Source organism: Magallana gigas, chromosome 9 (genome assembly GCF_963853765.1).
Source record: "Magallana gigas chromosome 9, xbMagGiga1.1, whole genome shotgun sequence".
Taxonomy (NCBI): Eukaryota; Metazoa; Mollusca; class Bivalvia; order Ostreida; family Ostreidae; genus Magallana; species Magallana gigas.
The window spans coordinates 13,881,341-13,897,170 of NC_088861.1; the positions used below are offsets into that span (position 1 = coordinate 13,881,341).

Here is a 15,830-nt window from a genome sequence, read left to right on the forward strand (position 1 = left end):
AATCTGCAAAAAAAAATCCAGTAATCTTGTAAACAGAAAATGGATATAATATATACATTTTGTCTTTCCTCAAAGGTATGATGTTCAAGTTTTTATGACTATAATATCTCGTTGAAAAAAGGTTTTTGTCTCGGGACCGGAAACGAACAAACGGGAGTGATTTAAGAAATGCAAAGTAGATATTTTAGTACATTTACTGTTCATCACATTGAGTAAGATGTTTATAAAAAAGTTAAAAGATTAAAACAAAATTTCTATTGCTTAAACGCTTCGAGTAATAACCGGAAGTGGCGTAGGACCAAATGAAACCCGTTAAACACATGTTCAATCAAAGTCCATTATCTATATAAGTTTTGTGTCTTGATCTATCACAGTTTCTGAGATCTTGTGGGTACTTTGTTTTTAAAAAAGAAGGCTAACTGACATATTTGAGATGTCTAACCGGAAGTAGAACTTTTTTTTACCATGTGTAGATGACCTTTTGTATTTCTATAGCTAAAATGTTACTTCCATGCTAAATAACCAAAATATTTTTACAAAAATCAAAATGGGGTGTACTTCCTGTGACGACCGGAAGTTACGCCGGATAAAACATAACAATGTTAACACATGTACATACATAGGTCTATCATCCCACAAAGTTTGGTTGTTCAAGCCGTTACCATTTTTGAGATCTCGTCGAAATAAGGTTTTTTGTCTCGGGACAGGAAACGGACAAACGGAAGTTCTTAATGTAAAATATATTAAATATTTCTTGTACATTTGACTTTTGTACATTATTGTTCATCGAGCTAACTACAAATATCAAAGGAAAAGAGTTTAACTGATAAACAGATTTGTTTGAACTCTTCCGGTGTAGACCGGAAGTGACGGAAGACAAAATGAAACCAGTTAAACACATCTTCAATCAAATGTCTATCATCCATTAAAGTTTCGTGCTTTGATCACTTATAGTTCCTGAGATCTCATGGGTACAAAATGTGTTTTAAAAAAGCTACCTGAAATAATTGAGATATCTCACTGGAAGTAGAATTTTTTTGTTGATATAATATCGCATAAATAACATATGTATAGATTTATACTTATATATTTATTCTATCGAAAAAAAATTTAATGGGTAAAAATAATTATTTTTGAAATGCTTCCGGTGACGACCGGACAAAATTGTTTAAATACATCTACAGATATAGGTCTATCATCCGACAAAGTTTAGATGTTCAAGTATTTGCCGATTCTGAGATCTCGAGGAAACAATGTTCTTTGACGCGGGACAGGAAACGAACGACAGGAAGTGAATTTTGAAAAAATGAAAAATATGCCTCGATATATTATCACTTTCTATTAGTCCTGAAAATTTCAAGAAAATCTATCCAGCCATCTCTGAGAAATCTTGTGGACAAAAAAAATGAAAAAAAATAAGAAGAAACACTACAATCACTATAAGGTCTTCCGTTGGAAACGGAAAACCTTAATAAACGTGTGCTAGTCATGTTCTTCCCTAGCCAACCCATAATCCTGCGCAGAAACCATGCTCGCTGATGTGCAAGCCGAGCTTTTCTCATCTGATCTGGTTTTAACCTTGCCTTTTTATTTTAGCGTGGACTTCTGGAACCACGTAAAAACCAGCAATATCTATGTACATTATCAATGTTGTATTTTCAACGAAACATTAAATAAATTTGAGCTGCGAAGTAAATACTGTTTGAATCCGCCACCAATAAATAAATTTTACGCGACATTTTATACATAAATCAAATAATTAAAAATAAACGTACGAAAAAAGCAATGGTATGGGTGTTTTCTTGCATAATGTATTGAGGTAGAATTTCAACAACATAAGTAAGTATCAGCGATATATGGGTACAAGTACTTGTAATTTCAAAGATTATTTATGCGACATTTCGTTTTTGAGCCTATTATTTAATCAAGCAGATAAGCTCCATCGCTTCTTTTTCGAGAAGACATTGTCTCTTATTTTTACCTCTTCCCCATATTTAGCTGTATATGGAAATACAGTTTGTATATTAAAAGTCTCAAGACCTTAAAAACATATATGTGTATAAAATATCAACTAATTGTACGCGTACTTGTTCTATTTCTGTTATGCTACATGTACATATGAATAGAGTAATTTGTTACAAGTGTTGAATATGATGGTCCATTAATTACACGATTTCATTTAAAATTTTCTTGTTACTATTGTTGAGATATTTATACGTTTATCATTAATATCAAAAACTGTATATTTAGACTACAATAAACAAAATACAGAAAATCATGGGAGGGGGACTTGTGTCTATAGGGGTGATAGTCACCGCTCCGCCGGTCTTGAATTTAAAAAAAATCATACATTTTTATTCTATTGAGGGTTGATATCAAATACCATATATAAGGCATGCAATAACAAACTTTCCTGTTTCACGACTTATACTGCAAACATGGGGCAAACAGCCATAAGCCAAATATTGTAAATTTTCAGTCAACTGGAACAAAACGAATTTAAGCCACATAAATTATGAAAATTTAGCCACATAAATTATAAACATTGAATTGTTAAATTTTCATTCTCGCGCGCTCTCTTTAAAAAATCCTGCCAATTGCGTTTTTATTTCAAATTCTAAAAAATGGCCAAGATAACATACCAGCAGTAATTTTAGGAAAAAAAAACTTTGAAAGAAATCAGGTTTAAAATGCAAAGCCTATTAAAATGTAAAGTAGGAATTTCCGCGTATGTACATCCATGTTTTAAAATATCATTCGCTACTAACTGCATACTAGTCTAGTATTTAGAAAGGCAATGTTGCTGTCTTCTTAAATTACATTTTACGACATCTATGGCAGGGATTCTGGCTCAGGGGAAGGAGTGGGGGGGGGGGCATTCAATACATTATATTTAAAATTGAATTTTGTTTGTTCTGCTGTTAGAGATAATGAAAGAGATAAATACTAATTTAGTGATGATAAAAAAGCTGTGTATTAAAGTTAAGATGTCGTGAACGCCTTTTCCCTATTTGGCCAAGAATTCAGTCTTGGAGGCTGTTCTTTAAATATTCGGCGCAATGGCTTTAGAAATGCTGTCACACTCTAATCTAACTGTGTTTCGGGACAGGCCTTCACCACAGTTAAATGCCTCCCATATACCCGTAATGTGGCTCCCCAAAAATGCAGAATCGTTCCGAAACGATTTTTGAGGAAATTGATAAGGCTGCATAAAAAATAACATTCAAATTTTGATTTCAAATCTTAATTCATATTAATGAAGAATTCAATAATTTTTCACCCAACGTTTTTACTCGCTTCGAATTTACACACCATGTTGACATTCGGAACTCTCAGGATAGATATTCATATTAAATGCACTGAGTTAGAGTTATCTCCTGTATTACTTTGATGAACAGAATATAAGTGAAAATTTACACGTATTTGTAATATCGTTTCTGAGTTTATCCATGCAAATGTGATATTGTGGAAACATAAACAAAAGAGCCTCCCGTGATTTAGCTTGAATGTAATGCGCATGTGCAAGATTGTAAAATCCAAAAAATCCAGATGATTTCCGGAATTTTTAAAGGAGTTTTCGTTGATTATTAATTGGCGAAGCTTGATTGAGAAAACATAAAAACAAATTGGTAATCTTCAGGTACCAATGGTGTTTAAGATATATAAAACAAAAGCCAATACTCTTCCGATTCATCGGTATTAAAGCCCAAAAATTCGAATCTGTTATTCAATATAGTAGGGGGGCTCGGTAATGCATGTATGCCCTCCCCTTTGAAAATACATGGCCCTAGTCAAATTCGACAGGAACACCAGAGTAGAGCTTCTTGGCTAGGGACTGAAAACTGGAGACTCTGGGACTACTACCTTGCTGCTGGTGGTTAGGGTTGCCGCGGTGGAGGAGTTCTCGGCGCGGGGTAAACGCTGTCGCTGGCGGAGGCATTTGGGTCATTTACAGGAAAACCTACGACATGCATATTGAATACAAAACAAATTTGAAAATTAAATAAATAAAAAGTATGTCATTGTTGATGTTATGAGAAACATAAAAAATCTTAAGAAGTTAGAATTTTGCAAAGGAAACGATGTCAGACTTCCCCGAGAATCAAATATCTCCACTGAAGTTTAATTTTAAATCAGGAGAATCAAGTTTCATTAAATCTAGCGGCCTTTTTTTCCTTTTCTTTGCATATTGCAGGGTTTTAATGAGTTTAAGAACCAATTTAAGAATTAAATACATGCATCAATATGTTTTTCAACAAAACATTCTTTGTCTTGCTAAAATGTGAATGTACTGAAAAATGTATCTGCTAATTGTTGGCATTATCTTATTGATAAACAACTAAAGATTACAAATATATACAATCAATCCATTAATTACAATAACACAGCAATCAAACTCGCCAGAGGAGGTACAATGTACATTTGGACTTTACGTATAAACTTGAGAATGCAAATCATTAAAAAAACATAGTAAGCAAGTGCTGAACCCTACAAACTACATCAATGTGACCATGTATCAAATACTAAGCTTTGAACTAATGATAGCACGCTCTTCCCTGACATTCGTAGTTTAGCACGACTGACACAAACCTCTTCCGCTAACCAACGCCTCTTCCGTTCCTCGAAATTGCCAAGCTAAACCTGTTCTTGGCTGGTGTTTTTTGTCAGATATATCATGGCTTGGGGAACAAAATACATTAGTCTTGTACAAACCAACAATGTTTTAACGACTTATTCGAAACTCACATTAGCGTGGAATAGCAAAAGATTTAAAAATAATGAAAAAAAAACATGTGTTTCGAATTTTATGAATAATGATAAAACCGTAGTTACATGATTAATGTAGTTAATCAATAAAAAGAACTTTAAAGCCTCAAACCACAGCGTCATTTCACATTGTATGAAATAATCTGTTCTGCCATCTTCCATCATATTTTTACAATGTATTGATTTTATTTTCCTTTTTGGATTGATTTGCATTCAATATCTCAAACAAAACAAATATACTTTTATAGGCAAAACATCCAACAAAAACATGTTCATATCTGGCATTATAGTTTTATAAGTAACTCTAAAAATCTTCAATATCTATAATTATATTTTGTCATTTACTGTTCAGAATGTACATGTATATTTGAAATAATTTATCTTCAAATCCAACTTATTAAGTAAAAAAGTAAGAAACAAAAGCCTTTTGGATAGTTTTTTTTTTTACGTCTAGTAAAAAATTCATAAATTATTATAATGCGCCAGAAAACTCTGATGACAGGCTGAAATAACGCTTTGCGTAAATTGGCCCCGGACCAACTGTCTTTGTAGCAATATAATTTTTGGGATGCTGACAGAAATTATGTTTATTTTGTTTCAAAATATGATTCGTTTGTCCGTGAAATAGATTTGTGAAATTACAAATACCTCGTTTCGAAAAAAAATATTTAACAGGAACTAATCCTAATGCTTATTTACACATATATGCGTTTCTCTTTTATGGCATAAAGGAAACAACATAATTTTGTTTTAACTCGCATTGAAAAATCTGAGCGACAATCTCAGAAATGAATGCGTCAGTAGTGTCGGTTAACATAATTTGTTTTTCGTTTTTTTTTTTGTTATTTCAAATTCAAAGCTCTGTTCAAGGTAAGACATCGTAAATGTTTATCATTTTGACAGTGAACTATCAAAGGTAATCTCATAAGAAGACGGTGATTTAGTTCATTTAAAAAGATCTTCATGAATTGCAATGTTATTTAATATATAATAATATTTAATTCAGACCTGAAGGTGTCGTAGATTGTTGCAAAGGATATGTGTGGAACAAAATAGAGAACAGATGCATACTAGGTTAGTACTGTATAATTTTAATCAAAATGTTAATATCTATCACTCCTGGTTACATGTACCAATTCCTGCAAAGACGCTATATTTATGCATCGAATGTTTATGTTTGTATATCGTTTGTCCTATAACACACCAGACTGTGCAAACAAATTGAATATCGTACGATTTAAAGCATTTATTCATTTTTATGACAAATACTGCTTAATTCATGTCGAATACTTTTATGTACAAAGTATGGAAAAAAGAAAGCTTATAAATCTTGATGTTTGCCGCCAATGTAAGCAGCAGTTTGTTTTAATTTTCAGTATCCCTGATTTAAAAATTAGAGATTTAAACTGTTTTTTCAATGTGAGCATCAATTTTCATGGATTGAGAGAAAATCACAGTTTTCCAAATCTTTTCTATTTGTTTACACTTACATAACGCATGGACTTTAATCTACATTTGATAAGAAAGTAACTTTTTGAGATTATTCGTTTGTGTGGAAAAAAATAATTTCTGAAATACTGGTTGTAAGCTTTATAAGTTCATAAAATAAATCTGCTTTCATAATTCAGTAGCAATTCTATAACTTTGAAGACAAAGCTTCTAAAACATCTGAATTAAAAAAAATAATGCGATAAACTGAAATAATTTATAACACTTAACAAAGAACCTGTATCAGACATTTAATATAAAGGTTTTTATTATATGGTCAATTGTGTGTTACACAGTGAGTATTTTTGCCATAAAACATTTATTAAATAAAGAGTCTCGGATTTTTTTTTAGAGATTGTGAAAGAAAACCTGACAACTGTTTCTTTACAAGATGAAACCGATTCTCAATTTCCGTACAAATGGCTTTTAGCTACAATGATACCTCTGTGCTTTATCTTCGGAATCATCAGTGTGGCATTTCTATTTAAACATTATAGACGAAGACAAGAAACTGTGAATGCAGACGTTATATATTTAACAGCTACTTCCCAAGGTGATAGTACTCGTGCTTATAGTCCTTGCAACAAAAAGCCTTATTCCAATATGGAATTTACAGAAAATGAGCAGAATCTGCAGGACAAGTTGCCTACTTGTACCAAGGAAAACGTGTATATAACAATTGTATAAGAAAATGACGTTGGATGACACAATATTTATGTTATTCTTCTTTCTCCTTTAATTGCATTTTGGAATTTTGACACAAAATATTTACATGTATTTGAAAAATGAACAAATAGTCCTTGAGAACGAAGGAGTGAAGAAAAATTTCGAAAAAAATATCTTAGGCAATTTGTATATCCTACAGGTATATCTGATGTGTCCATGATTGATCATGCAAACAATATTAGACATACACTATGTACAATGTTACTATCTAAACCAAAGGGTGACTGTTACACAATATTTATTTATCTCGATCTTGAGGATTTTTTGAAACATTTTAACCGATCTGTAGGTTGATTTGTTTGAATAATAAAGACTTTCTGATAAACGTAACTTATAATTATTATTTGTAAACATATGGAAAATATCTAATAGTTACTGTTTTTCCAACTTTGTTTATCCCGAAGAGAAATAAAGTTTAGAATCAAAGAGCTTGCTATATATTAACTTACTGTTTTCTCCGTTGTTCTATTATTTTTATGCATATGAAGGAAACTATGGCAAATAGGCCAAAACTGAATCAACATTTTGTACGTCTTGAAAAGCAAGTTTTTGTATGAGAAGCGCTGTAGTTTAGTAGCATTTCAACCCGAGATTTCCAATTGAACTGCTGATCCAACCATGGAACCTTTGTATACTAAAAATGAAGATATAACACAGGTACATACCCACTAATGGCGATATTGTATCGCCTCCCGAAGAGATATAAGTACATGTACGTATTTATATACCTTGCAACAAGAAGGGGGGGGGGACATATTTGGACTTGTCTGTCTGTCACTCAATTTGTTTATACATGGAAAAAGATTTCAGGAAATGTAAAATATTACAAGGAAAATCCAATTCCTTTTGATCTTTGAATGTTTGTCCTTCTGAACATAGAAATTTGTTTATTCATCTTAAATGTACATAATGTAATAGTAATAGTCTGTCAACGCAACTCCTCTTAAAATACTGTACACAATTTTGTGAAATTTTGTATGTAAGAAGACATCTACAATTTTTTCTGCTTGCGTATTTTACAAGCCTGGCTTAATAAGCGAGCGCAATGTCATCTCAAGAAATGTTGCTGTTTGAAATTACAAATTTACATGTGTAACGGATAAAATGACTGAATAAATAACCCCAATGTATTTTGTTGCATTGATATAACTATCCACGACACAAATTGTCCCAAGGACACGTCTAGATCACAACATCTCTTTGACTGCCGGACTCGGACATGAACACTCGGACATACATTCTTTATTGGGATGTATCCATATATTTACACGGTTACTTTCCCCTATCTACTTTCATCATGTTACTATAGAAACGATAAAGGACTGAGAGCTTCTGGACATGACTCTAATTTAATGGATTTATGTAACCCAATTTCAATGGATGAGGTAACTTATGCGATAAGTTTTTATAAGTTAAGATTTGATCCCGATTGTTAATCAATGTTAAATAAATGGGTTTTCTTCCTTTTATGGACATTGTACATGCACGTGCCTGTCATAATATACCAAATGTTATTTTTATTTCAAAAGAAAAGGGAAATACGGGAAAGGAAGTAACTGGCAAGAAAGCGTAATTGCATTAATATTGTGAATTTTGGACATTGCAATGTATACGACCGTGCTAGAGTGAATTTGAACCGGAAACCTTCTTTTAGTATGATGTTTAGAAAAATAGATTAATTTATAATATCTGAAAACGTTTAACTTCTTGCTTACAAGGAAAGAATAAAATTAAATTATTTGTTTCCGAGTTATCACATGTTATGTTAATTGACCTTGTCTGATTGATGACGTTATATGTATAATTTGGTTAATGGCTACGTAAAAATGCGACCAAAACTTAATTTGATGAAACACATATCGCTTATTTGTTATTTGGGGTTGATAGAATCTAATGATTGTATGGAAAATTACACTATGTGTATATTGTAATTAAGAAATAAACAGCCATGTTAAAAATTTCACCCGGATATAAACTTGTTTGGCCACGTGATCAAATCTTGTCAACCTCGAAGGGCTTTTTGGAAGATTTGATCACGTACCAACCAAGTTCATATCCAGACGAACCTTTTAACATTGCAGTTTATTACTTATATTTTCATTTGAGAATGAAAATATTTCCTAATATCCGATGTTTTTACGTTTACAATCTTGCAATCGTCAAACGATAAGCCTGTTAGATAATCATTGTGATGTTAAACAAAGAGTTCACACAGCATTGAACGTTTTCGCTTTCCTAATATTCCATATCATGAAGCATATTTGCAAATGTAAATATCCTGTGGTTAAGATGGTTTTATTCAAATAAGGACTATACTGTTAAGTGATGTAAATCGTTTGAAATTATTCCAACTGGAGCATGGAGTCCATTAGAAACAATCTTTTGATTAAGTAGAAGTTATTTGCGAGAAAATCAGAGTAAAGTAATGTAGACAATATACACAGTAAATACTCACAATTGTATTTTAGAATGTACTTTATAATTATAATAATTATTTTTTGTTATTCTATCGATGGGCAATATGGTACAATATCCTTTGAACCGCGGCCCAAATAAAGTCATTGTTGCTCAGGTGAGCGATGTGGCCCAACGGGTCTTTTAACTCAAATGGCCAATTGCAATGCTAATGAATATTCTTATGTTAGTATAATATTAGGTATTTTAATGTAAATTTTCTTTGTTTTAAATATTTTTGGAAGTAATATCACATTTGCCACGATTTTTGTTTATTTGTTATTTAAAAGTTCAATTTCTTTATTTTTATATGCTGACTTTTTTTCATTGACAGATACAATTGATAGGTGTATGTTTTTTAAAAAGGCATATTATTATAATCTTTTTACAAAGGTTCTTTAAAATAAGACGTTTTTTTAGACGAACTTAACTTAAAATTCAGTTTAAAAGTTGATGATATTTTAAAAAAAAAGTAATAATATTACACAGTTTTATTTTGTCATTTTAAATATCAAATAAATGAAAACATGATTATACATGTAATTATGCTTAAAATTTCTTTTTTAGAACGTGCATCTGTTTTTAAAAAAAAATATTTATCAGCTTAACAAGAAATCAGTGAAGTAGAACACAAATACACAAAAAGCAACTGCCGAAAGACTGTTTCATGACCATAACTTGTGATGTTGTCAACTTTGGAGATTCCACCATTATTATACCATGTCAAAGTAAATGAACAACAAAGAGGTATATAAGCCACACTGAAATAATAAATTCAATTAAATTCAATACGATATCTTTTAGGTCCATAAAAGTATACCGATCTTTTTGTCAAAAACCAAAAGAAATATCTAAACTCTGAAAACATACATGTGCATAGAAAAAGGCCTGAAATTTTTTCGTGATAAGCAATTGTACTATATACGAATTGGTTTTGAAGAAACCTGTCCAAAACGTTGATTGATATTTTTTTTTAACGCTTGTTAGCTTGCTAGTACATGTATCTCGAAAAAAGAAAGAATCAAGACGCAATAATCTTGAAAAAAGATGAATGATCTTTTTTCTTGTCGAGTCTGAGCCATACTTCTTTTTTTGTCATTTAAATACGAAATGTACAAACTGAATTTCAAAGACTTGTTTTGTACATAAATGCAAAATACTATTCCGATGTATTCACAATCAGTTCTAAATAGATTAATTTATATTTATAAATATGTAACTTTTTTATCATTTGCAAGATGTTTAATGAATACTTAGGTTAGTTCGATTTTATTGATAAGGAATTATTTGTTAGAGGTCTTAGAAACATTTTATTACTAATGTAAATAACCAAATTTAAAATAGAAAATTAACCTCCCAAACATTGGGGCTTCTTTACAGTGACTTTATCGATGCCTATGTTTTATATCACGCGTTGATATTGATAAATAAAAAAAATTGAAATGAATGAAAGCATTTAAATATAAAATATCATGAAGATTAAAAAATATGAAACATTCATCTGAAACGTTATAATTGGATCAAAGTAATCTGTTGATATTTATGGGGCTGTGCTTAATAAAAATCTACAGTTATACGAGTATGACACAGTTTACTGTGGTAATAAAAATTAAGCTTTTCTATCATTGTACTTTGTTTATACTCATTCAGATATCTGCCGAAGGTAAGGGACTTGTTTTTATTTATCTTTTATATTTTAATAATTAAGTTTAAGAGCTCCAGACAATATACCATTAGTGTATACACTGTAATAAAATGTCTCTGAATGACATATATAAAGTAATAATAAATGGATAGTTAGTGTCTTTTTTTACTATATTACAGTTCTAAATTTGCACTCGAGTGCTGTCCGGCATATGTGTGGAACACCATAGAAAATAGATGCATAGGTTCGTATTCTGAGATGCATCATTCATTTTTGGTAGTAAGAATTGCAAGTATGTTATATTTAAGAGTTTGTTTAGAAGAGGGTATATTTAGATTTATATACCTGAACATTCATGATTCGCCACATATCTGTTTACTGATGAAATCTGTGATCGTCACAAAAACGATCAGACATCGTGCATGACATGCTAATACATGCAAATAATGATAACCGAGTGGTGCATCATTCGTAATTCGATAAAATACACTTTCCTGAAATGACAAAAAATATTAGGATATATTCCCTTTGCTTATTATTTCTGTCTATATTCTAATTCTTTTATTTTATATCAATGTTTCTATAAATTATCACAATAATAAGTATCAAAAGGAGTTCAAATATCAACCATCGCTCGAAATTTCAAAATTTAAAATCCTGAAAATTAAAAAAAAACTTGTACATTAATATGATAGCTCGAAATCCTAAAAATAAAAAAATATGTAAACTAATATGATTGATGATAGTTGTTTATTACCTTTACCCTTACTGCAAAATTACAGAATGTGATGCTGGTAGAATTGGACCTTATTGTGACAAAGTTTGTCCGTACCCATGGTTTGGAGAAAGATGTCTCTCAAAATGTTATTGCAGTTTGGATCAATGCGATCCCGCTGATGGATGTCTTGGTATACTGATCTTTGATATTTCTTTTTTTATATATACATGTATAGCTTTAGGATATGTCGTTTTTCTTATAATAAATAAATATATATATATATATATATATATATATATATATATATATATATATATATATATATATATATATATATATATATATATATATATATTAATTTATTTTTTCTTTATTTATTTAATAATTGTAGAGTGGACTAATGGGCCAACAACGCAATCACTGATAGTTCATATAGAAAAGTTTACTACTTCGTCGCAAAAAGAAAGATTGAAACGTGAAATTTTGTTTTACTTTCAATTCTCAATAAAACAATTTTACAATTACATAGGTATTTCAAAGCAGCAGCTATGTTTCATGTCTAAAAGATCACCATATCTAAATAACCAAAGAAAACTGATAGCATGCTTACAGCATGCCATTTTGATAGGATCTTGCATTGGAATTGGTTACTTTCTTCTTATACCACCGGAAGTTTTGTGTTGACTGTTGTCACAACAACATATTTTTACATAAGTTTTCTGGAAATAATATTTAAAGGGAAAAATACAAGGCATTTATATTACAATCATTATAGGAGGAAGTAGATTTACGTGTACATTACTGCACAGCTTATTTTATTCTTGATAAACGTTTTGTATACATTGAAGTGTTTAAATTGGGAAATTAATTCCTTATTCCTGTCATATGACTGGTAGATATATCTAGAAAGGACAATCCAGAATTTTTTTTTAGATGGCATTATAGTCAAACTACTAGACTAAGTATTTGGTCGTTTTGTCGTTGCAGCTCCATTGGTCATCATATATTTAGGATTGGTATTACATTATACGATTTCTTAAGAGTAGCAACTTCAAGCCAGGATCAAGGCAAATGTAAGACTTAGTGTAATTTTAGTTTGTAGTTTTTACGCAAATCAACGTATATCTATTTGACTTTTTTAAAACAAATTGTAATATATTGTTTTAATTAATCAAAAACTACTTTCCAGCATATCTTTAACAATTGTATATTATGAACTATGATTATGTTGCATTGGTTTGGAAGAAAATAATAAAATGTTTATTAGCACTGCATACAAATGTTTTGATATTTGACCAATTTTTTCTGTTTATACAAACATCTTCAGAAAACACTTTGAATAAGCTTACTTCACCAATAAATCTTCAGTTTTAATATTTTGCAATAATGAATGTTTCAAATCATCTTTATTAATGAAATTAAAATTTTATACAATAAATACAATTTTATAATATGAGAAACTTTTGTTTCGATGAAGTCTTTGGTAATAATTATATACATGCAGTATTATACCTATATCACTCTATCATTTTAAATGTGACAATTCACTAATACCGATTTTTTAAAAATCAATATCCAGGGCTCTTTTTGTTTTGTTTACTTATGTTATGTTACATATATATTGACTCATTGACTGTTTTCAGGGGCTTGATAGAAGGAAAGTTTTGTGTGGAAAAAGTCTAAATGAAAGGAAGAGATTTGACCTGTTTGAAAAGGACCTCTGGCATGTGTATATGTTGTAACATTTTGAAAAGTTTGTAGTCATATGGAATAACTGTCTTATTTTTACTAAATTATGTTTTGATTTTTTTTTCAATCACGTATAGATTTCAAACGTTTAAAAAAAATATCCATATGTAACGATTTAATAACATTTGTCAAAAGCCTTAAAAAAAAAATATATATATGTATATATAATTTGTGAGGTTTGCATAATTTAATCAATGAACAACGATGTTAGGGTTATGAGTACTTTTATTATGTTATTATCCAAATAAAAGTATTATTTGACCCTGTAAAACATTTATCAAGAGTGAATATTCGACATAGAATTATAGAACTTTGATGTTCATTTTCTCATTCAATCATGATATCGGAATTGAAGGTATAATAAATCAATTAATAGAGAACTAAGTAAATTGTAGGTCTAAATAAGTCTCAATGAGACTATAAATATATCAAATGAATGTATAAATGTAGTATAGAAATTGCAGTTATTTAGGAAACATTCAATGAAATCAAAAGACATATTCAAACATTGACCAGCCTATATATAAAGCAATTACATGTGATGACTCTTCTGAAAATAAGGCCCATTAGTGAATTCATACATAAAGAGTAAACCAGTAAGTCATTTAGATATATGCCGTCCGAAAATTTATTTTAAAGAAATAAAGATAGTATACTCATATGTACAAACATTATAATACTAATAAAACTATATATTTTTAATCATAAAATATAAGACTGCTACATGTACATAGTTTTCAAGCCTATCAATGCGTTTCCTTCCTCGAAGGGGAGTTGAACAAGTTGCCTGTCTAATATTATATCAGTTATTTTTATAAATTAATATAGATACAAAACATAAATGGTGTAAAGTCGTGACAGGCTTACATATGTAATTCGAATCACTTTTAGTTTTATTTAATTATTTTTTTAGCGGGATAAGTGCAATGCATTTCAATCATTACTGCTTAATGATTATAGTGAATACATGGTTTAGTGTTCTTCACTTTCATTTTGATCCAATGATAATATATTTGATAGTTGTTTTACATGTATTGACCAGTTAGATTTTATTTACTCTGAATTGGGAAATTAATGAATTTGTAAAATCATCAAAAAGGTACCATTCAACTTCATTGATATATTTCTTTCATAGTTTCTTTGTTCAGGATTATCGAATAAACTTCTGTAACAAAGCAATAGTTTCTTGTCCTTTAAATTGATGACAAAGAGTTTTTGAAATTTCTGACACAATTCTTTGGCGACTCTCTATTTTATTATTTAATTTCTTGTAATGTAAAACATTATTTTCGTGTTTTTTTTTGTTCAGTATGTTTTTGTAATATGAGTTTTGTCCTCATGATATCTGGTGACAGTAACATCATATAAGCTAGCATTCAAGCGATTAAGAAAGTGCGAAGCCAAACTTTTTTTGGTGAAAAATAAATGTAAAAGGAAAATCTTTTTGAACAAAACGCAAAATAAAAGTGAATGAAAAAAAATCTAAAATATCATGATCATTTCTTTAAGACATTTTTTTTATTGCTATTACGACTTAAGACACACATTATTTATTAATACATTAATTTAATATCATTCTAATAGCAGCAAAAAGCTTCGTAAAGTACAGATGGATTCTTATTTTTGTAGTAAGGGTTATTGTGGAGTTTAAACAATAAAACGCATTCATTGGTGTTTCGGGTTTGAAGTTAGCTTATAAGCATGTCAGGAAAAATACACAACCCACTGACGTGTTTCGTTAATTTTTATTTAAAAACGCTTTATGTAGCTACTTTTACTGCCCGTATGAAAAACCAAAGAAAGTATTAAAGTGTTAAAATCTTAATATTTTTATGAGTCATCTTTTTAAAATAATTATCCATAAAAAGTTAATGAAAAAAGTAAATCATCAACATTGTCAACCCGAACCACAAGAGGAACAGCTAATTGTCCATACATGCAAATATTACAAAGATAACTACAACTACTCGGATGTCTGGGGTCTGTCCGTGCAACTATAAATAAAGCCTTGAGGTTTGATCAATAAAGAAAGTCATGCCGTGCACGAAAAGTCAACACCAAAGCTAGAAAAGGACACCAATTTACGATGTGAACATTATTTATAATAACTTCTTGAATTAAAATTTGACATATAAGTAGCAAATGTAAAAAATGCATTTTAACACAGTTAAAATTTGTATGAATGTGTGGGCATCGTTTTAATCGATTACACATATTTGGCGTGCAAGTTTAGAATTGTAAAATTACAATACATTTTCATAAAATGTAGAGGAAAAATACTCC

General features: G+C 30.0%; 1 long non-coding RNA gene across 1 annotated transcript; it reads left to right on the forward strand.

Annotated features, from left to right (window-relative positions):
• Nucleotides 1-5,385: 5,385 nt before the first annotated feature.
• Nucleotides 5,386-7,407, forward strand: LOC136271705 (uncharacterized). Its single transcript, XR_010709644.1, has 3 exons — nucleotides 5,386-5,637; nucleotides 5,774-5,841; nucleotides 6,608-7,407. It is a non-coding gene; the product is annotated as an uncharacterized lncRNA (long non-coding RNA).
• The last annotated feature ends 8,423 nt before the right edge of the window (nucleotides 7,408-15,830 follow it).